Source organism: Pongo pygmaeus, chromosome 10, assembly GCF_028885625.2.
Source record: "Pongo pygmaeus isolate AG05252 chromosome 10, NHGRI_mPonPyg2-v2.0_pri, whole genome shotgun sequence".
In the NCBI taxonomy this organism is placed as follows: Eukaryota; Metazoa; Chordata; class Mammalia; order Primates; family Hominidae; genus Pongo; species Pongo pygmaeus.
This window is the reverse complement of record NC_072383.2, coordinates 119,127,623-119,151,680: the sequence shown is the minus strand read 5'-3', so window position 1 is coordinate 119,151,680 and position 24,058 is coordinate 119,127,623.

Genomic DNA, 24,058 nt, shown 5'->3' with positions numbered 1-24,058 from the left:
ATATATACATATATATATGTGTGTATATACATACATATATACACACATATAATACACACATATATGTGTATATATATACATATATATTTTTGTATTTTAGTAGAGTCGGGGTTTCACCATGTTGACCAGGCTGGTCACAAACTCCTGACCTAAGGTGATCTGCCTGCCTTGGCCTCCCAAAATGCTGGGATTACAGGCGTGAGCCACCGCGCCAGGCCTAAATATATTTTTTAACTTAAAAATATACAAATGAAAAAACATACACAAAGGACATATCTGTAAAAAAATTAAAATAAAAAATTAATACCACTCAAACCTTATTGTTCAGAAATAACCACTGTTGGCCGGGAGTGATGGCTCATGCCTGTAATCCCAGCACTTTGGGAGGCCGAGGCAGGAAGATGGCTTAAGCTTAGGAGTTTGGGACCAGCCTGGCCAACATGGTGAAACCCTGACTCTACAAAAAATACTAAAAATTAGTCGGGCGCGATGGTGCACACTTGTAGTCCCAGCTACTTGGGAGGCTGAGGCAGGAAAATCGCTTGAGCCCGGGGGCAGAGGTTACAGTGAGCCGAGTTCATCCCACTGCACTCCAGCGTGGGTGACAGAGCGAGACTCTGTCTCAAAAAAAAAAAAAAAAAGAAAAAGAAAAAGAAATAACTACTGTTTACATTTAAGAATATAAACTAAATCTTCTGCAGAGCTTTCTTTGTGAAGATGATTTTAGTCTTTTTTACACCATTCCTTCTATATGTGTAAATTTTTGTTTTGCTTATCTTCATTCGATATTTCTATATGCTTCTTCATGTTTTTATAAACAACTTATAAATATAATTTTAATAGTTATAAAATATCTCAGCAATAAACAATCCTTTCTTTAAACATTCTCCGTTAATGAACCACTAAGTTGTTTCCAAGTTTTTGTGATTATAAACAAATCAAATGAACATTTTATACTTAAATTTTTTTCTGTGTGTCAAATAACATCTTTATGTCTCAGCAGTGGAGTTACTGGGCTAAAGGATATACCCATTTTCAAGGGTCTTAAAAACTGCTGTCAGCCAGGCGCAGAGGCTCACACCTGTAATCCTAGCACTTTGGGAGGCTCAGGTGGCAGGATCACTTAAGGTCAGGAGTTCAAAACCATCCTGGCGAACATGGTGAAAACCCATGTCTACTAAAAATACAAAAAAAATTAGCCGGGCATGGTGGCAGGCGCCTGTAATCCCAGCTACTTGGAAGGCTGAGACAGGAGAATGGCTTGAACCTGGGAGGCGGAGTTTGCTGTGAGCCACTGCACTCCAGCCTGGGTGACAGAGCAAGACTCCATCTCAAAAAAAAAAAAAAAAAAAAGAAAAGAAAGAAAGAAAACAACAACAACAACAAAAACTACTGTCAAATTATTTCTCAAAAGTGTTACACTTCTGGCCGGGAGTGGTGGCTCATGCCTGTAATCCCAGCACTTTGGGAGGCTGAGGCGGACAGATCGCTTAAGCCCAGGAGTTCAAGACCAGCCTGGCTAACAAGATGAAACCCTGTTTCTAGAAAAAAATACAAAAATTAGCCGGGCACAATGGTACGCACCTGTAGTCCCAGCTACTCGGGAGGCTGAGGCAGGAGAATCTCTTAAACCTGGGAGGTGGAGATTGCAGTTAGCAGAGATTGTGTCACTGCACTGCAGCCTGGGCGACAGAGGGACTCTGTCTCAAAAATAAATAAATAAATAAATAAATAAATAAATAAAAATAAGTGTTACACTTTTTTACATCTCCATGCACAGTGCATGAAACATCCTGTACATTTAATTATGTATGAAGGGCCCATGCATTGTGGAGGGGGAGAAAAGATGGGAAGGGAAGGGGTTCTGCTTGGCAAAATTGGGTGGAAACACCTGGAATTTAAATATATATCTTTATAAATATACATCTTTAGGTCTGGCTCGCAAATGTAATCCCTTTGGGAGGCCAAGGAAGAAGAAATGCTTGAGGCCAGGAGTTCAAGACCAGCCTGGGCAACATAGCAAGACCCCCATCTCTACAACAAATTTTAAAATTAGCCGGGCGTGGTGGTGTGCACCTGTAGTCCCAGCTACTCAGGAGGCTGAGACTCGAGGATCGCTTGAACCCAGGAATTTGAGGCCACAGTGAGCTATGGTGATGCCACTGCACTCCATCTAGCCTGTGCAACAGGGCGATAACTGGTTTTCAAATAAATATCTACATAAACAAACACCTCTGCCTGTTTGCTGCTAGTTCTCCCTTTTCCTTCCTTTTCTCTTTTTTTTTTTTTTTTTTTTTTGAGACGGAGTCTCACTCTGTCACCAGGCTGGAGTGCAGTGGTACGATCTTGGCTCACTGCAACCTCCGCCTCCCGGGTTCAAGCAATTCTCCTGCCTCAGCCTTCTGAGTAGCTGGGACTACAGGCAAGCACCACCACGCCCAGCTAATTTTTGTATTTTTAGTAGAGACGGGTTTCACCATGTTGGCCAGAATGGTCTTGATCTCTTGACCTCGTTATCTGCCCACCTTGGCCTCCCAAAGTGCTGGGATTATAGGCATGAGCCACCGTGCCCGTCCTTCCTTCCTTTTCTCTAACATTGCAACAATGACCACCAATCATTGAGCATTTACTTCGTGCCTGGCACTGTGCTTTACACTTTACATGCACTATCTCATTTATTCCTCACAAAAACCCTATAAGGTTGGTGGTTTTATCACCCCCACTTTACAGATGAGGAAACTGAGGCTTAAAGTGGTAAGTGTCTTCATGCACACATATGTGTATTGCAACACTATTCACAATAGCAAAGACTTGGAGCCATCCCAAATGCCCATCAATAATAGACTGGATAAAGAAAATGTGGCATATGTACACCATGGAATACTATGCAGCCATAAAAAAGGATGAGTTTACGTCCTTTGCAGGGGCATGGATGAAGCTGGAAACCATCATTCTCAGCAAACCAACACAGGAACAGAAAACCAAACACCACATGTTCTCACTCATAAGTGGGAGTTGAACAATGAGAATACATGGACACAGGGAGGGGGACATCACAAACTGGGGCCTGTCGGGGCGTGGGGGGCTAGGGGAGGGATAGCATTAGAAGAAATACATAATTTAGATGACAGGTTGATGGGTGCAGCAAACCACCGTGGTACATGTGTACCTGTGTAACAAACCTGCACGTTCTGCACATGTATCCCAGAACTTAAAGTATAATAATAATAAGAAAAAAGTGGTATGTATCTTTTCCAAGGTTATGTAGCTGGTCAGTGGTGCAGCTGAGCTTAGAACCAGGCAATCCAATTCCCTTTGCCCGATTTTACATGATCAAACTCTCCTTTACAGGTAGAAAAATAAGGCCTGGAAAAGTGATGTGACTTGCCCAAAGTCAGGGAAAGAGGCCAGCCCAGATTGCTGGATTCTTTCCACTGTGTTCCATTGTCTGGTTGCAGGATGCTGATCTAAGGAGTTGGGACCTTAAGAACTTCAAAACACAGCCACAGAAAATCTTCCCATAGGGCTTTTGGGTTACAACAAGATTCAGAGCCTCTCAGAACCACAGCCCCAGCAGTGCATCTCCCCTTCATGGCTGGGTGCTGTCTGTCCATCTTAAAAAAAGGAAATAAGGGCAGGGAGCAGTGGCTCACGCCTGTAATCCCAGCACTTTGGGAGGCCGAGGCGGGCGGATCACAAGGTCAAGAGATCAAGACCATCCTGGCCAACATGATGAAACCCCGTCTCTACTAAAAATACAAAAATTAGCCGGGTGTGGTGGCACCCGCCTGTAGTCCCAGCTACTCGGGAGGCTGAAGCAGGAGAATCGCTTGAACCCAGGAGACAGAGGTTACAGTGAGCCAAGATCACGCCACTGCACTCCAACCTGGCGACAGAGCGAGACTCTGTCTCGGGAAAAAAAAAAAAAAAGGAAATAACAATTAAGCACTCACATGCCCAGACAGGGAGGAAGTCGGGCAACCCCAGTGCATGTTCAGCCACGGCCAGTCTATGGTGAAGACCATGAAGCATTGAAAGCAACAGAAAAGAGGTGAGAGAAGGGAAGGAAAATACCTGAAGAAGGAGAGAATACTGGGGAAAGGCTGTAAAAAACGCAGTGGAGAGAGAGGTGATGCCCCGAAGAAGGGAACTGGGAATTGGCTGGCCCCCAAACGTGAAAGAGGGCCAAATGCCCTGCCCTGAGTTCCCACTCTATTTTTATTTCTTTATTTATTTTTTGAGATGGAGTCTCACTCTGTTGCCCAGGTTGGAGTACAGTGGTGCGATCTCAGCTCACTGCAACCTCCACCTCCTGTACTCAAGCAATCCCCCCACCTCAGCCTCCTGAGTAACTGAGACTACTGGTGTACACCACCACACCTGGCTAATTTTTCTATTTTTTTTATAGATGGGGTTTTGCTATGTTGCCCAGGCTGGTCTCAAAATCCTGGGCTCAAGTGATCCACCTGCGTTGGCCTCCCAAAGTACTGGGATTACAGGCATGAGCCACCTTGCCTGACCACATCACTTATTGTTATTATTCAAAGAATGTGCTAAATGAAATACTGAGGTTTGAACAAGGTACCCCGAAATACAGAAGCAAGAGCAAACAACTTGGTGTCAGGCCCAAGTCAGGGAAAGTTCAGGTTCCTGTTCCTTGATTTGCTGTTTTCAGGGGTCTTTGTTTGGAGTTCAGAGATGAGAGGAGGAAAAACGCCCCCACCACCCACCAGCTGTGTAATTTAAGGGGTCCAGCCCTGATGCCACTTTAGAATCCATGCATTCCTCTAGCTGCTGGAGGTGCTGGTTGCTGATAGCTCACAGCTGAGTCCATCTGTGGCTTGGCCACACTGAAGGGAGTCATCACTCTGAGGTCATGTCCCCTTCCCAGTGCAGCTCATATCCTTGGCCTGTTCGGCACAGGTATAAATACTCAGCCTCCTTATCTCAACTCAGAACAACTCTGATGGGCCATCTCAGCTTCAGAACTCTCAATGGGGCTGGCCAAGGCCTCCACTGAGACTGCATTACAGCACAACTCTTCCCTCTGCCCAATCCAGCTTTCTTCCTTTTCTTTTTTGTTTTCTTTCTTTCTTTTTTGTTTTCTTTCTTTCTCTTTCTTTCTTTCTTTCTTTCTTTCTTTCTTTCTCTTTCTTTCTCTCTTTCTTTTTCTTTCTTTCCTTCTTTCCTTCTTTCTTTCTTCCTTTCTTTCTTTCTTTCTTCTTTTAGTAGAGACAGGGTTTCACTGTGTTAGCCAGGATGGTCTCGATCTCCTGACCTAGTGATCCGCCCGCCTCGGTCTCCGAAAGTGCTGGGATTACAGGCGTGAGCCACCGTGCCCAGCGACATCCTACAATTCTTTATACTCTCAACAACTCAAAGGAACAGATATTATTATTATTCCCATTTGCAGATGGGAAAGTTGAGGCACAGAAAGATGAGAGGATTTGCCCAAAGACTCAGCTGGTATTTGGCAGAACCAGGATTCAAACCCAACAGGCAAGAGCAGAGTTGTACACTTGACCTAGCTATTCTGCTATTCTGCCTAATGGGGTTCTTTTTCTTTTTCTTTTTTTTTTTTTCTTTTTTCTTTTTTGAGACAGAGTCTCGCTCTGTCGCCCAGGCTGGAATGCAGTGGTGGGATCTTGGCTCACTGCAACCTCCACTTCCTTAGTTCAAGCAATTCTCCTGCCTCAGCCTCCTGAGTAGCTGGGATTACAGGTGTGCGCCACCACGCCCGGCTAATTTTTGTATTTTTAGTAGAGATGGGGTTTCACCACGTTGGCCAGGCTGGTCTCAAACTCCTGACCGCAAGTGATCTGCCTGCCTTGGCCTCCCAAAGTGCTGGGATTACCAGGCGTGAGCCACCGCGCCTGGCCCTAATGGGGTTCTGACAAAATCCAGGAATTCAGTGCAGGGTGGGTGGACCTGTGAGTGTGTGAGTGAGGGATATGCGTACTTGTGGAGCCACAGATATGCACATGTGTACTCGTGTTCACTGTGAGTCTGACGGTGTGGGTGCATGCATGTGTTAACCAGTGCTCTGCTGACATCATGGTGCCCAAGCATGTAGAGATGTATGTGCCCATGGATTCCGCTGTCCAGGCTCCCACAGGACCTATCTCCTTGGTTTCTCCACCTTCCCCTTGGTACACAGGAGGTATGAGTGTCCAGGAGGGGCCAGGGTTTGGATTCCAAAGCCCAGCTGCCACTTCCTTATTCCCACCATGTCTCCCAAGAGTAGTTAAAACATCAAGCTGGGTGGGAGGCGGTGGCTCACACCTGTAATCCCAGCACTTTGGGAGGCTGAGGTGGGTGGATCACTTAAGGTCAGGAGTTCGGGACCAACCTGGCCAACAAGGCAAAACCCAGTCTCTACTAAAAATACAAAAATTAGCTGGGCATGGTGGCGCACGCCTGTAGTCCCACCTACTTGGGAGGCTGAGGCAGGAGAATCACTTGAACCCGGGAGGCAGAGTTTGCAGTGAGCTGAGATCACGCCATTGCACTCTAGTCTGGGCAACAGAGCCAGATTCTGTCTCAAAAAAACAAACAAACAAACAAAAAAACCTCATCAAGCTGGCCAGGCACAATGGCTTACACTTGTAATCCCAGCACTTTGAGAGGCTGAGGCAGGAGGATCACTTAAGCCCAAAAGTTTGAGGCTGCAGTGAGCTATGATCACACCACTACACTCTAGCCGGGGTGACAGAGCAAGACCTTGTCTCTATAAAAAATAACAAGATAAAACATTAGCTCTTGCAGGGCGCAGTGGCTCACGCCTGTAATCCCAGCACTTTGGGAGGCTGAGGCGGGCGGATCACAAGGTCAGGATTTGGAGACCAGCCTTGCCAGCATGGTGAAACCCCGTCTCTACTAAAATTACAAAAAATTAGCCGGGCATGGTGGTGCAAGCCTGTAGTCCCAGTTACTCAGGAGGCTGAGGCAGGAGAATTGCTTGAACCCAGCAGACAGAGGTTGCAGTGGGCCAAGATCACGCCATTGCACTTCAGTCTGGGTGACAGAACAAGACTCCATCTCAAAAAAAAAAAAAAAAAAAATCAGCTCTTTATGAAGTAGAGTTGGCATATGGGCTAGGGAAGTCGGAGAACAATGTGGTTTTCCCCAGGAGGCAGCACCCACAGCTTTTAGCCCTATCTGGACTCCAATGTGGGTGGTTGATATCTACTGCCACAGTGGAGGCCATATGGTCCTGGTTAAGAGTAAGCTGTAAAGTGAAACTGTTGGGTTCAAATCCCAGCTTTGCCACTTAGCTGTGTGATTTCAGCAACTTACTCTCAGATCCTCTACTTCCATCCCTGAGAAGTGGGAGTACTATAATAGCAACAACTTTGACGGGTTTGGTATTTTAAATTTATTTTTATTTTTTATTTTATTTATTTTTTTAATAGAGACAGGGTCTCTCTATGTTGCCCAGGCTGGTCTCGAGCCCCTGGGCTCAAGTGATCCTCCCACCTCGGCCTCCCAAAGTATTGGGATTACAGGTGTGAGCCACAGTGGCTGGCCCCCTGAAGGATTTGTCGTAAGGCTGAAATAATGCTGAGCTCATACTCAGTGCTCAATAAATGTTAGTTTTATTACTATTTTGAACCCATACTAGACAAGTAAAGGGCAGAGAAACATGCTTTTCCAGAAGAAAGTGCCTTTGTCATACGGGTAAATTATCCAACCTTGTGAAACAGGTACTATTTTCTTTTCTTTTCTTTTCTTTTTTTTTTTTTTTGAGACAGAGTTTCACTCTTGTCACCCAGGCTGGAGTGCAATGGCATGATCTTGGCTCACTGCAACCTACGCCTCCCAGGTTCAAGCGATCCTCCTGCCTCAGCCTCCCAAGTAGCTGGGATTACAAGTGTGTGCCACCATGCCCAGTTAATTTTTGTATTTTTAGTAGAGACAGAGTTACACCATGTTGGCCAGGCTGGTCTCGAACTCCTGACCTCAGGCAATCCACCCACCTCAGCCTCCCAAAGTGCTGGGATTACAGGCATAAGCCACCACGCTTGTCCCTATTTTATTTTATTTTTTGTTTTGTTTTAAAGAAATAGAGATGGGATCTCGCTATGTTGCCCAGGCTAGTCTCAAAGTCCTGGGCTCAAGTGATCCTCCTGCCTCAGCCTTCCAAAGTGCTGGAATTACAGGTGTGCACCACTGCACCCAGTCTGTGCCCATTTTATAGATGAGGAGACTGAGGCTCAGCAGTATGAAGTAACTTGTCTCAGGTCACAGAGCAAGTAAGTAACAAAACCAAATTTCACTTGCTGGTCTGCCTCCAATTCCAGTGCTCTTTCTGCCACCACACAGCTGCCTTGTTGTTTGGCCTAGAAGCTTCGTCCTGTAAGCTCTGATCTGCGCAGATTATTTGCCGCCTACATGTCTTTCTCTCATGTTGCCTACTCACAAGAGAATATGTAGGGATTTGCAGGTGGTCAGATTTTACGGGAAAAAAAAAATAGACATTTCCACACAGAAAAGAAATGCCAGAGAGACAGTTGAGACAGTTGGGCAGGGAGTTCTTGGAGGAAAATGGGAGGTTCAAAAGGCAATTAATGCTACTGTCTGAAACTGTAAACAGATAGTTACTGGCTCTGACACCACCAGCACACAGACAAAAGGCAGACAGAAACAGCGCACCACAAGGAAGCTGGGCATAGACTACGCCCAGGGTGGAAATTAAATGTTTTCCTGAAAGCAGAAAGGAAAACCATAGTTAAAGCCAAGCCATGATTCTAAGTCTATGACTCCATGACAGTGTAAGGCCAGTGAGTAAAGGCCCTTCATTTGCACCCAGGCGTTGTTATGAATCTTAAGGCCTTACTCCACATTCTTTCTTGACCTAAGTTTATAAAACAAAAGTAATCATTAGAAGTGACTCTTCAGCATATACTGTTATTTTAATCAAAGATAGATACACACACACACTATATATATGTGTGTGTATATATGTATATAGAGTATATATAGTATATATACTCTATTTACATATATAGATTATAAATATATATATTTATCTATATATACGTATATATGTATATAAATGTATATATGTATATAGAGTATATATATTTATACTGTATATACATATATACATATATACACTATATATATATATATATATATATATATATTACAGGCATGAGCCACCACACCTGGCCCCATTTTATTTTATTTCTTGTTTTATTTTAAAGAAATAGAGATGAGATCTCACCATGTTGCCCAAGCTGGCCTCAAACTCCTGGGCTCAAGTGATCCTCCTCCCTCAGCCTCCCAAAGTGCTGGAATTACAGCTGTGCACCACCATATATATGTGTGGAGAGAGAGAAAGTTGTGTGGCTGGGCACAGTGGCTCACATCTGTACTTTGGGAGGCCGAGGTGGGAGGATCGCTTGAGGCCAGGTGTTGAAGATCAGCCTGGGCAATATAGCAAGACCCTGTCTCTACAAAACTAAGCAAAACAAATATACATATATTGTTTTGTTTCGTTTCGTAGATACGGAGTCTCACTCTGTCACTCAGGCTGGAGTGCGGTGGCACAATCTTGGCTCACTGCAACCTCCACCTCCCAGGTTCAAGTGATTCTCTTGCCTCAGCCTCCTGAGTAGCTGGGACCACAGGCTCACGCCACCGCACCCAGCTAATTTTTGTATTTTTAGTAGAGTCAGGGTTTCACCATATTGGCGAGGCTGGTCTCGAACTACTGACCTCATGATCCACCTGCCTCAGCCTCCCAAAGTGCTGGGATTACAGATGTGAGCCACCACGTCTGGCCTATATATCTATATATCTATATATCTATATCTATCTATCTATATCTATCTATCTATCTATCTCTATATATCTATCTATCTATCTATCTATCTATCTATATAGAGAGAAGGCCAGGTGTGGTGGCTCATGCCTATAATCCTATAATCCCAGCACTTCGGGAGGCTGAGGCAGGTAGATCACCTGAGGTCAGGTGTTCGTGACCAGCCTGACCAATATGGTGAAACCCCATCTCTACTATAAATACAAAAATTAGCTGGGCGTGGTGCTGTGCCCTGTAGTCTCAGCTACTCAGGAGCCTGGACAGGAGAATTGCTTGAACCCAGGAGATGGAGGTTTCAGTGAGCTGAGATCGGCCACTGAACTCTGGCCTGGGCAACAGAGCAAGACTCTGTCTCAAAAAAAAAAATATATATATATATATATGTATATATATAGACAGAAAGAGAGAGAGAGCGCACATATTGGCACATTTGCACATTGTTGGCAAGTTTCCTTGGCATTCCTGGTTGTAAATGACAGAAAACTCACTGATGCAAACAAAGCAAAGAATCATAATAATTATTATTATTTACTGATTTACAACTGGATCAAGGAGTTCAAAGATTCCAATTCATGTCCTTGCCATGTCTTGACTCTGCTTTCTTCTGTGGCTTCAATCTCAGACAGACACGCTCCTCCCCAGGGTGACAAGAAGGCTCTCAGGAGCTCCACCCGTGCTTTTTCCTGTTGGTTAAAAAAGAGTGCCTCTCTCCAGCAAAAATCTCAAGTCTCCCACTGATTGGCTCCCATTGGGTCATATGCCTGTTCTTCAACCAATCCTGTGGCCAGGCTGGATCCCAGGACCAACCCTGGAGGCACAGGTGGGCAGAGCAAGTTCCATCCAAGATACAGGAACTGATATTGGGAGAGGGAGAGTTCCCCAGGGAAAACTGGGGGGCTGTTTCCAGAAGACACATGTTCACCATCTGGTAGTTGCTGCCTCTCTGTTAACCAAACTTAATGAGAGGCTGTCATCAGGAATAATTTTCTTGTATTTTTACTAGAGATGGGGCTTCACCATGTTGCCCAGGCTGGTCTCCAACTCCTAAGCTGGGGCAACTGCCCACCTCGGCCTCCTAAAGTGCTGGGATTACAGGCATGGCCACTGCGCCTGCCTATGTTTATTTCTTATCTTCATCTCACTTCATCAATGGGCAAATTGACAGAGAGGTTAAAGAATTGGCCCAAGTTTATACAGAGAGTAAGGAGTGGAGCCAGGGCATCCTTTCCAAATTCTGTGCTTTAGTTTCTCCAGGAACTACAGTTAGGGCTGATCTATCTCTCAGAATTGCCGGCTCCGTGCCAATGAGGAAGCCCTGAGCCTTCTAAAGGACCACCTTGCAAGGTTAACCAATGTGGGATGGCAGATATCACCCACATACTCATGAGGGTTTGTCCTGGAGCAGTGCCCGGACACTGAGAGGTGTGACAACAAGGCAAGTCTGATCCTAGGACCATTGTGGACTCAGGAGCTGAGATTCCTTGGTAGACCTGCTTCCCTACCCACAGGAGTGGAGGAGAAAGAGTGCAACGCACAGAGAAGTGCCAAGACTGAGCCCCTGACCTGCTGCTAACCAGCTGTTATGTGTCTTGAATAAACTCCTTTAAGATCTCTGTGGCCGGGCACGGTGGCTCACGCCTGTAATCCCAGCACTTTGGGAGGCCAAAGTGGGCAGATCACCTGAGGTCAGGAGTTTGAGACCAGCCTGGCCAACATGGCAAAACCTCGTCTCTACTAGAAATACAAAAATTAGCCGGGTGTGGTGGTGCTTGCCTGTAATCCCAGCTACTTGGGAGGCTGAGGCAAGAGAATCGCTTGAACCCAGGAGGTGGAGGTTGCAGTGAGCCAAGATCGCGCCATTGCACTCCAGCCTGGGCAACAAGAGCGAAACTCCATCTCAAAAAAACAAATAAGATCTTTGTCTGTTTCTGCCTCCATAAAATGGGCATACTAACACCTTCCTCAGAGGTTAGTGAGGATTCTATTAAATACTGCAGGCAAAATAATGCCTGCTTGGCTGGGTGCGGTGGCTAATGCCTGTAATCCCAGCACTTCGGGAGGCTGAGGCAGGAGGATCGCTTGAGCTCAGGAGTTCAAGACCAACCTGGGCAACATAGTGAGACCTCATCACTACAAAAAATATGAAAAATTAGCTGGGTGTGGTGGCGTGCACCTGTAGTCCCAGGTACTCAGGAGGCCGAGATGGGAGGATCTCTTGAGCCAGGAAAGTCAAGGCTGCATTGAGCTGAGATCACGCCAGCCCGGGCAACAGAGCAAGATCCTGTCTGTAATAGTAACAATAACAATAATAATTCTTGCTTGTCACCCGGCTGGTCTCCATGAGGTTAGTTGTCTCCTTTCCATATTATCCCCCTTCTCCATCCCCCAGACTTAGCAAGAGCAAGGCAAGCGGAGAAAGGAAAACATCTTTTATCTTTTCCCAGCCGGCCTGGTGGGGTCTCCTCCCCTCCTCCTCTGCCCAGCATCTGTAATAGCACAAAATGAGCACGGAACCTCGCATCGTGTTCCTGGGTTTGAGTCCCAGCTCAGCCGTCCTCTTCCTAGGCTTGTGACCTTGGATAAGTCCCTGTCACCCCCCTCAGCTGAAGAACATGCTCCCTCATCAAGTCTGATGAAAATGCCCTCCGTAAACGTGCCTGGCGTATGGTTTGTTTATTCTCTGGGTCTGAAACGGTGAAAGGGGCAGAGCTGGGTAGGTCGGGCTGCCTTGGGCAGGGCTTTGGTCAACAGAGGGGCCGGCTTCACGCCACTTCCCATCTCCTGAATAATTCATGACGAACAAAATGACTGGGCCAGACCTGGGCCCTCCCTCCTCCTGTCGTGAAGGCAGAAAAGTTTCTAATTACAGATCAGCCGGCCAGGCTCCCCGGGGCCCCTGGGTGCTGCACACAGGGGGCATTTATGGGAAGAGACCGTGGAGGGGAGGGGTTCGGTCCCAGCCCCTTTCCAGAAGAAACTCAACTCCTTTTGAAATTGTAACCTTGGCCTGCTAAGGCCCAGGAGGGGACTGGGGAAAGAAACTTAGAAGAGGAAGAGAAAACCCTGCTGAGGGGTCAGAGAGAAGCGCCCAGAAAAAAAAGTCAGGTCAAAGAAGGGGCTCTGGGGAAGTCCTGGCAAGAGGAATACACAAGCTGTCAGGGGAGGAGATTTGCTCAAGTCCCGTGGAAAGCATGACAAAGCTGGGCTTCAAAAGGAAGCTGTCCTTCGAAAATACATTGAGAAAGAATAAGATCTAGCCTTCTACCGTACAGTAGAGAGACTAGAGTTAATAATTTGTCATAGAGTTCAAAATTGCTTGGCTGGGAGCGGTGGCTCACGCCTGTAATCCCAACACTTTAGGAGGCTGAGGCGGGCAGATCACCTGAGGTCAGGAGTTCGAGACCAGCCTGTCTAACATGGCGAAAAAACCCGTCTCTACTAAAAAAATACAAAAATTAGCTGGGTGTGGTGGCGGGTGCCCGTAATCCCAGCTGCTTGGGAGGCTGAGGCAGGAGAATCACATGAACCTGGGAGGTGGAGGTTGCCGTAAGCCAAGATCACGCCACTGCACTCCGGCCTGGGCCACAGAATGAGATTCAGTCTCAAAAAAAAAAATAAATAAATAAATAAAATTGCTGGAGGAGAGGAACTGAGATGTTCCCAACATGAAAAAGGGATGAATATTTGGGTTGATGGACGTCCCATTTATCCTGATTTGATCATCACACATTGCATGTACATATCAAAATACCACATGTGCCCCCAAAATATGTACCATTGTTATGCATAACTTTTTTTTTGAGACGGAGTATCGCTCTGTCGCCCAGGCTGGAGTGCAGTGGCACCATCTCAGCTCACTGCAAGCTCCGCCTCCAGGGTTCACGCCATTCTCCTGCCTCAGCCTCCCTAGTGGCTGGGACTACAGGTGCCCACCATCACGCCTGGCTGATTTTTTGTATTTTTAGTAGAGACGGGGTTTCACCATGTTAGCCAGGATGGTCTCAATCTCCTGACCTCGTGATCCACCTGCCTCGGCCTCCCAAAGTGCTGGGATTGCAGGCATGAGCCACTGCGCCCGGCCCATGTGTCACTTTTTTAAAAAAGGAAGATGTCTTGACTCCAACACCACAGCCTCTCAGTTACACTACGATTTCCTCATTCATCTGTAAAATGGGAGATGCCCAATAACGCTACCTTACAGCATTATTGAGGAGTTACACGAGTTAATAAATGTAAAGTGCTTAGAATACTGCCTCGCACATAAACTAAAAATATATATTAGTGGTTGTAGAGTTTTTTTCAATATGCTTCCTCCATAGAGTGGTCAGTAAAGGGTGAAGGTGACAAGAAGAGAAGATTCGGGGAGATTGTTAGAACAATGATTGTGAGGTAGTTTAGTATAGTGATTAAGATAAGGACCCCATACATAATACCATAGTAATAATAATAAAAGAGGTCAGCTGCGGTGGCTCATGACTGAAATTCCAGCACTTTGGGAGGCTGAGGTGGGCAGATCGCTTGAGTTCAGGAGTTCAAGACCAGCCTGGGCAACATGGTGAAACCCCGTCTCTACTAAAACTACAAAAATTAGCCAGGCGTGGTGGAGGGTGCCTGTAGTCCCAGCTACTTGGGAGAGTGAGGCATGAGAATTGCTTGAACCCAGGAGGCAAAAGTTTCAGTGAGCCAAGATGGGCAACAGAGCGTGACTCTGTCCAAAAAAAATAAATAAATATAATAAAAAAGAGGCCAGGTGCGGTGTGGTGGCTCACACCTATAATCCAGCACTTTGGGAAGTTGAGGTGAATGGATTGCTTGAGTCCAGGAGTTCAAGACCAGCCTGGGCAACATAGTGAGACCCCGTCTCTACAAAAAGTACAAAGATTAGCTGGGCATGGTGGTGGGTACATGTAGTCCCAACTACTTGGGAGGCTGAGGTGGGAGGATCGCTTGAGCCTGGGAGGCAGAGGCTGCAGTGAGCCAAGATCGTGCTCTGCTCTCCAGTCTGGGCCACACAGTGAGACCCTGTTTCAAAAAAATTTAAAAAGTAAGGACTCCAGAACTAGGTTGCCTGGGTTCAAATCCCAGCTCTGCCTCTTACTAGCTGTGTGATCTTGGACAGGTTTGCTGCAGGTCTCCGAGCTCCTATTTACTGTCTATAATAAACGGTAGCCACTGCAGTTAGTGGAGAGTGGTGAACAAAATGGCCAAGGTCCCTGTCCTCATGGAGCTTACAGTCTAGCAGGAAGGTTATACTAATCAAGAGCGTTTATTGCATGCCAACTGTGTGCAGGTCCTGTGCACTCTGCAGACATTCTCTTAATGAAATTTCATAGAATCCACCCCTGTCTTACAGATGAAGAGGGTGAAACTCAAAGAGGTCACAAGCAGAGAGAGGATTTAGAACTGAAAGATCACTCCACAGTATGGATGGATCACCACATTAGCATGGTGAGCGAAAAAAAGCCAGATGCAAACGAGTACACATTGTATGATTTCATTTATATGAAACTCTACAAAATGCAAACTAACTTATAGTGACAGAAAGCAGATCAGGGGTTTCATGGGACAGGGGTGGGCGGGGCATTCACTGCAAAGAGCCTGAGGAACCTATTTGAGAGGATGGAAATGTTTCACATCTGACATTGATACTAGTTACATGGGTGTATGCATTTGTCAATGTTCATCGAACTGGACACTTAAAATGAGTGTATTTTCCTGCATGTAAATTACATCTCAATGAAGCTGATCTTTTCAAGGGGGTGGGGAAGGTATACCAGACTCCAGAGCTCTGCAACCCTTCTTATATTATTCAAGTGTCTGATTTCAAGCTCATTTGTGGGCAGAGACTGTAACAGATTCATCTTTAGGTCCTCCCCTCACTTCCCAGCCTGAGGGCCTAGCAAAATTCTTTTTTGTTGTTGTTGTTTTTTTTTTTTTTGAGATGGACTCTGACTATGTTGCTCAGGTTGGAGTGTGGCAGCACAATCTTGGTTCACTGCAACCTCCGCCTCCCGGGTTCAAGAGATTCTCTTGCCTTAGCCTCCCAAGTAGCTGGGATTACAGGCGACTGCCACCACATCTGGCTAATTTTTGTATTTTTAGTAAAGACGGGGTTTCACCATGTTGGCCAGGCTGGTCTCGAACTCCTGACCTCAGGTGATCTGCCCACCTCGGCCTCCCAAAGTGTTGGGATGACAGGTGTGAGCCATCGTGCCCAGCCAAAATTCTTAAACCCAATAGTTCAGATTAGCAAATATACCCTGGGCACCTTCTCTGTGCTGGGTGCTGCGGTCACAGACCAATCAGTCCAGTGGGGAACACAGACGGAAAAGACCAAATAGACACAGTACAGTGGGTAAATGTGCCGATGGAGTAAACAGTTCATTACTGGGCCACAGCAATGAATCCTGCATAGAGCCTGGAACTTGGGATGTGAAGATCTCAAACTACAATCCATCGCCTGCATTCGAATCTCCACTCTACCGCTTGCTGTATGACTTTGGGTGACCATTTTAGCATGCCAAACCTCAGTTTCCACCTCTGGAAAATGGAGATCATAGCAGCTCCAATCTAGAGGGGTGTTATGAGAATTAAAGGAGACAGCAATCAAATGTTTAGCATGGCAGGCATAGTAAGTACTCCGTAATTGTTAGCCATTTTTATCATGATTGAAGAGCAGGGAGGTGGGGAGAGGCACATGGGGTGTGTGTATGTGTAGTGGGGGTTCACTACCCAACCTGAGGTGGGAGAGGGCTGAGAGGTGCTTTCCCAGAGAGGTGATACTTGGAGGAGGAATTGGCTAGTTTAAGTGGCCATGGGGGCAGGAGGGAGTGGGAACAGCTTGGAACAAACGCTCAATAAATATTTGCTCAATAAATAAAAAAATAGAGACTGTGCAAAACCTGCCTGTAACCAAGGGGACAAAGAGGGCCTGCCAGAGGAGACTGGGGGGTCCTCAGGAGGCGGGGGCTGGGTGGCTGGCCCCCACAGGCAGGCTCCAGACCTTCCTAGCCTGGCCCGACCCCACCCTGTGCCCTGCCCAGTTCCTCTGATAGGTTTGGACAGCCCCAGACCTGAGGCCTGGAGCCCACGGGAGGAGGAACGGTGGGGAGGGCTGGCGGGACGGGGGTCCTCGCGGGCCTTCTCCCTCTAATGAGAATGGGCCAAGTCCCCGCAAGGCGCCTCCCGCGCCCCCGTTGTCCGAGCCACAAAGGACCAGGATCAATGGAAGGCGGGAGCGGCCGAGGGGCCTCCTCTTTGTGCGGCTGTCTCAGGCCTGTTTGCGCCGCCGTCTCCGCGCCCCCATTGATCAGGCATGTGGAAAGATTCCGCCTCCCGGGCTCCCTTTGTGGCCGCGTTGCCAGGCTGCGCCCGGAGTGACTACACCGCGCAGGGTGCACCCTCCTGCGGTGGGCATCGGGCTGCGAGACGGGGTGGGATCCCAGGAGGGCAGGGTGGCCAGATTTAGCAAATAAAAATACAGGACGTCCAGTTAAATGTGAATTTCTGATAAATAACAAACAAAAGCAAACAAAAAACAAAGTATAAGTATGTCCCAAATATTGCATGGGACATACTTCCACTCAAAAAGTATTTGTTGATTATCTGAAGTTTCAACTTAACTAGGCGTCCTGTATTTTATCTGGCACCGTTTGAGGGGGAAGCTGAATGCATCTCCATTGCCTAGCACTTATATTACCCCCAACTTCAGTGGTTGAAGTTTTGTTTGTTTGCTTGCTTTTTGTTTTTCATTTTTATGTTTTGGCCATATCTGCATACCCCGAACTGCTATTTAGATACAATTTTTCTTTAAATAAATTTATTTTAAAAAAAACTTAACCTGGCTGAGCTCAGTGGCTCAAGCCTGTAATCCCAGCACTTTGGGAAGCTGAGGGGGTAGGATCACTTGAAGCCAGGAGTTCCAGATCAGCTTGGGCAACAAAGTGAGATCCCATCTCTACAAAACAAAACAAAAAACTCCCTTAACCTATTAACAGTGATTTATTGATGCGTAGTGCAAATACATTAACTTGAACAAATATGAAATGTACCTGTTGATGTATTTTTGCCTACAAGAACACTCATGTGACCACACCCACATCAAGATATAGAATATTCCCGGCCAGGTGTGGTGGCTCACGCCTGTAATCCCAGCACTTTGGGAGGCCGAGGTGGGTGAATCACTTGAAGTCAGGAGTTCGAGACCAGCCTGGCCAACAAGGTGAAATCCCCTCTCTACTAAAGATACAAAAATTAGCCAGGTGTGGTGGTGCATGCCTGTAATTCCAGCTACTCAGGAGGCTGAGGCAGGAGAATTACTTGAACCCGAGAAGCGGAGGTTGCAGTGAACCGAAGTGGCGCCACTGCACTCCAGCCTGGGCGACAGAGCGAGACTCCATCTCAAAAAAAAAAAAAAAAGATATAGAATATTCCCATCACCCCAGAAGGTTCCCTGGGGTCCCTGAGCAGTTGAGCAGTATCCACCTCCCCATTGGCAACCATAGATATGCTTTAGCTATTCTTGAACTTCATATCGGTGGAATCGTATAGTATAATGTGCACACTCAAGTCTAGCTTCTTTCGCTCAATATTATGTTTGTGAGGATGGGCGAGGCTCACGCCTGTAATCCCAGCACCTTCGGAGGCCCAGGTGGGCGGATCAGTATCACTCGAGGTCAGGAGTTCGAGACCAGCCTGGCCAACACAGTGAAACCCCATCTCCACAAAAACGCAAAAATTAGCCGGGCATGGTGGCAGGTGCCTGTAATCCCAGCTACTTGGGAGGCTGAGATAGGAGAATCACTTGAATCCGGGAGGCGGAGGTTGCAGTGAGCCAAAATTGCGCCATTGCACTCCAGCCTGGGCTACAGAGTGAGATTTCATCTCAAAAAAACAAAAAACAAAAACAAAATAAAAAAAAGTCTGTGATATTTGTCCCCATTGTAGATTGACCAGTCGTGTGTTCCCTTTCGCTGCTGGCTGAGTATTCCATTATATGGCTGTTCCATGGTTTGTTCCTCTATTATCTTGTTGATGGGTGTCTTGATTGTTTCCAGTTTTTGCTATTATGAATAAAGCCGCTATGACCATACTTGCACTGGTCACTGTACGAACTTAAATATATTTAACCTAAGCAATATTATTTGTGAACTCACAGGCTTAAAATGCTACTTTAATTTTTTTTCTCCTGCACATTAAATATATAACGATGACACATGTTTCTGGGAACATCTTTGTATTGACCAAGCTCACCTTTTGCACTGTGAACAGTCACATATCAAACTGCAGAACAGACGTTAAGAGAACAGTGTGGCTTGGGGTAGGTCTCGAGCAAGTGCGTTAGTCCCTCTGGGCCTTGGTTTCTTCATCCGTGCAATGGGGGGTGATAATGTTAATTATCTTACAGAGTGGTTGAAAAGGCAAAATGGGCCAGGCGCAGTGTCTCACACCTGTAATCCCAGCACTTTGGGAGGCTGAGGCGGGTGGATCATGAGGTCAGGAGTTCAAGACTAGCCTGGCCAAGATGGTGAAACCCTGTCTCTGCTAAAACCACAAAAATTAGCTAGGCACGGTGGCAGGCGCCTTAATCCCAGCTACTTGGGAGGCTGAGGCAGGAGAATTGCTTGAACCTGGGCAGCAGAGGTTGCAGTGAGCCGAGATTGTGCCACTGCACTCCAGCCTGGGCGAGAAAGTGAGACTGTCTCAAAAAAGAAAGAAAGAAAGGAAAGAAGGAAGGAAGGAAGAAAGGAAGGCAGGCAGGCAGGCAGGCAAGGCAAAATAGAGTAACACCTTATAAAAGGACCAGCCATGGCGGCACACAGGAGAGTTGCTTGAGCCCAGGAGTTCGAGATCAGGCTGGGCAACATAGTGAGACCCCGTCTCAAAAAAAAAGGATACAGCATAGGGCTGACACATAGTGGGTGCTCTACACAGGGAGCTATTATCCAGTGCTGGATGGGCAGTAGCAATTGAACTGGCTATGTTAGATGCCTGTTCTCATTCTATTCTCATTTCAACCCTTTGAGGTAGCTACTGTTATTATCAACCTATCTTACAGATTAGGAAACTGAGGCTCTGAGAGGCAGTCACTTGCCCAAGATGGTATAGTTAGTAAGTGGCAAAGGCACCACCTAGTGTGTTTTCCAGAGCCCAAGGGGGCAGGAGGAACCAATGAGGCTCTCATGCCTGGAGATGAGAATGGGTTATACAGGAGGAGGAGCTGGGTACCTTCTCCTTCCTGCCTCTGCATCCCCAATTAGCGCCCAGCTTGAAGGCAAGCAGGTTTCTCTTTGGAGGGTGGGAGGAGCTGGCCTGGACATTTCTAGGAGACGCCAAGCCTTCCAGCCAACGGGCAGGTGGGAGGACAGGCAGGGCAAGTCTGACGGGGTAAGGAGGGGAACAGAGGAAGCCGGAAGCTGGAGGAAAAGCCTGGCCTCCTGTAGCCACAGCCGCTGGGCAGAGCCCGGCCTCGCTACCTGCCATCTGAAGGGCACGGGAACTGCTGATCTCAGGCGATTAGCATAACAATCCCCGATCCGGCGTCCTCGGGTCCCAGAGCTGGGTCTGCACAATCCCATTTCAAGCCAGCTCTTTCTTTAGCTGGTTAATTAGGGAGGGCACAGACTACTTAAAGGGCCCTGTACACAGGGCCTTGGCTGCAGCTGGGAGCGGGAGAGGGGCCCGACAATACCTACAGTCCTGGCAGGTGTGGGTGCTGCCATAGTGCTTCACCCCAGGCCACGGCGAAAAGGCTGCTCTCACTGGGGATTTCACCGGGCCTCCTGTTTCCACCCTCCAAAGTCCCATTAGTGCACAACTAGGATAGACATGGCCTGTTCACAGCTCATGCCAGGGCTTGGCACAGAATAGGTGCTCAAATATAACTTCTAAAATAAGTAACTGGGCCAGGCTCAGTGGCTCATGCCTGTAATCCCAGCATTTTGGGAGGCCGAGGCAGGAGGATCACTTGAGTTTCAGACCAGCCTGGCCAACATGGCAAAACCTTGTCTCTAATAACAATACAAAAATGAGCTGGGCGTGGTGGCACACGCCTGTAATCCCAGCAACTCAGGAGGCTGAGGCATGAGAATCGCTTGAACCCGGGAGGTGGAGGTTGCAGTGAGCCAAGATTGCCCCACTGCATTCCATCCCAGGCAACAGAGCAAGACTCTGTCTCAAAACATAAAAACAAAATAAAATAAATTATCCAGGTGTGGTGGTGCGTGCCTGTGGTCCCAGCTACTTGGGAGGTTGAGGTGGGAAGATTGCTTGAGCCTGGGAGGCTGAGGCTTCAGTAAGCTGTGATCCTGCCACTGCATTCCACCCTGGGTGACAGAGCAAAAACTTGTCACAAAAATAAATAAAATAAGATAACTCACTGAAGCATGGAGCCCATGGTCCAGAACTCAGGACTCTACCTACTCATATAATGAGGGCTCAGGCTGGGTGCTAATGGAGGGTACAGGGGCAGCCCCAGCCTTGCAGGTCCCTCAGGGTCCTAAGCCCTTCCTTCCCCTTCCCACAGCCTCCTTGCACTGGAAGTCCAAGAGGACACTTGGATCAGAGTAGGCAGAACACAGTCTTTGGGATGAGATAGAGGATAGAGTTGGGTTCGAATCCTGACTCTGCTGCTTACTAGCTGTGTGATCCGGAGGAAGTCTCTTAACCTCTCTGAGGCTGTTTTATCTTCTGTACATGGGGACGATCAAAACCTGCTTCAAAAGTTGTTTACAAGTATTTCTTAAAATACCATATGAGAGCGTCTGCCACAGAGTTGGGGCTCAGGGAATGGGAGTCCTTCCTCTTCTGTAGAAATACCCACTGCCTTTCTACCCGCGTAGCTAATGTTCTCCAGGTCCCCATCATGTGCCCGCTCAGTGCTTGTTCTCTCTGCCATCCTGTCAACGCCCTTGTGAGGTAGGTTCTGTGCTTTTTTTTTGTTTTTTGAGATGGAGTCTCGCTCTGTCACCCAGGCTGGAGTGCAGTGGTGCGATCTTGGCTCACTGCAAGCTCCACCTCCCGGGTTCACGCCATTCTCCTGCCTCAGCCTCCCGAGTAGCTGGGACTACAGGCACCTGCCATCACACCCAGCTAATTTTTTGTATTTTTTTAGTAGAGACGGGATTTCACTGTGTTAGCCAGGATGGTCTTGATCTCCTGACCTCGTGATCCGCCCGCCTCGACTTCCCAAAGTGCTGGGATTACCGGGTGAGCCACCGTGCCCTGCCGGTTTTGTGGTTTTTAAAGAAAAGGGGCCCGGTGGTGCAGTGGCTCATGCCTATAATCCCAGCACTTTTTTGTTTGTTTGTTTGTTTGAGGCAGAGTCTTGTTCTGTCGCCCAGGCTGGAGTGCAGTGGCACGATCTCGGCTCACTGCAACCTCTGCCTCCTGGGTTCAAGTGATTCTCCTATCTCAGCCTCCCAAGTAGCTGGGATTACAGGCACCTGCCACCATGCCCAGCTAATTTTTGTATTTTTGTAGAGATGGGGTTTCGCCACGTTGGCCAGACTGGTCTTGAACTCCTGACCTCAGGTCATCTGCCCACCTCGGCCTCCCAAAGTGCTGGGATTACAGGTGTGAGTCACTGCACCTGGCCAATAATCCTAGCACTTTGGAAGACCTAGGTGGGAGGATCACTTGAGGCCAGGAGTTTGAGATCAGCCTGAGCAATGTAGTAAGACCCTGTTTCTTCAACAAAATTATATATTAAAAATTTTAAGGCTGAGCGTGGGGGCTTGCGCCTCTAATACCAACACTTTGGGAGGCTGAGGTGGGAGGATGGCTTAAGCCCAGGAGTGCAAGATCAGCCTGGGCAACATGGTGAGACATCATCTCTACAAACAAAATTTTTTAAAATAAAAAATAATAATTTTTAGGCCAGATTTGGTGGCTCATGACTGTAATCACAGAACTTCGGGAGGGCAAGGCAAGCTGATCACTTGAGGTCAGGAGTTCAAGACCAGCCTGGCCAACATGGTGAAACCCCATCTTTACTAAAAATATAAAAAAATTAGGGCCAGGCACAGTGGCTCCCATCTGTAACCCCAGAACTTTGGGAGGCCGAGGCGGGCCGATCACAAGGTCAGGAGCTTGAGACCATCCTGGTCAACATGGTGAAACTCCGTCTCTACTAAAAATACAAAAATTAGCTGGGCGTGGTGGCACATGCCTGTAATCCTAGCCACTCTGGAGGCTGAGGCACGAGAATCGCTTGAACTGGGAAGTCGGAGGTTGCAGTGAGCCAAGATTGTGCCACTGCTCTCCAGCCTGGCGACAGAGTGAGACTCTGTTTAAAAAAAAAAAAAAGGCCGGGCGCAGTGACTCACACCTGCCTGTAATCCCAGCACTTTGGGAGGCTGAGGCAGGCAGATCACCTGAGGTAAGGAGTTCGAGACCAGCCTGACCAACATGGAGAAACCCCATCTCTACTAAACATACAGAAAAAAAAAAATTAGCCAAGCGTGGTGGCACATGCCTGTAATCCCAGCTGCTCAGGAGGCTGAGGCAGGAGCATCACTTGAACCCAGGAGGCAGAGGTTGCGGTGAGCTGAGATCACACCATTGCACTCTAGCCGGGGCAACAATAGCGAAACTCCATCTCAAAAAAAAAAAAAAAAAAAATTAGTTAGGTGTGATGACACACGCCTGTAATCCCAGCTAGTTGGGAGGCTGAGGCAGGAGACTCTCTTGAACCCGGGAAGCCCACTGCACTCAGAGCGAATGAGACTGGGCCACAGAGTGAATGAGACGCTGCCTCAAAATAAATAAATAAAATAATAATTTTTTAAAAAGGAAAATGAAGTCAGAGGCAAAGTGACTTGCCCAAGGCCACACAGCTAGGAAGTTTCAAAGGGAGGCTTGAGCTCAGCTGACCCTAAGAACAATGGCTCTGGAGCCAGGAAAGGATGGGCATTATTGCAGCCATTGCTCCCTTTCCACTCAGCCAGCCAGATAGTCTCAGGTATCTTTTGATCTTCTGCTGTGTGTTAAGCATTGTGCTGAGGGCAGGGGATAGAGCTGAGCACAATCGCCATTTTCCATCAATTTCTGTGAGTGGTAAGGGCTTGAGGACAGTAAAACAGGGTGATGGGCTAGAGGCCTGGGAGTCTAGGAAGACTTCTTCTGCATAGGTGATACTTGAACTGCAGGATTGCCATGGGAAGAGGGGGGCAGGTAAGTGGGAAGCATTCCAAGTAGGCGGGAGAGCAGGTGCAAAGGTCCTGAGGTAGGACT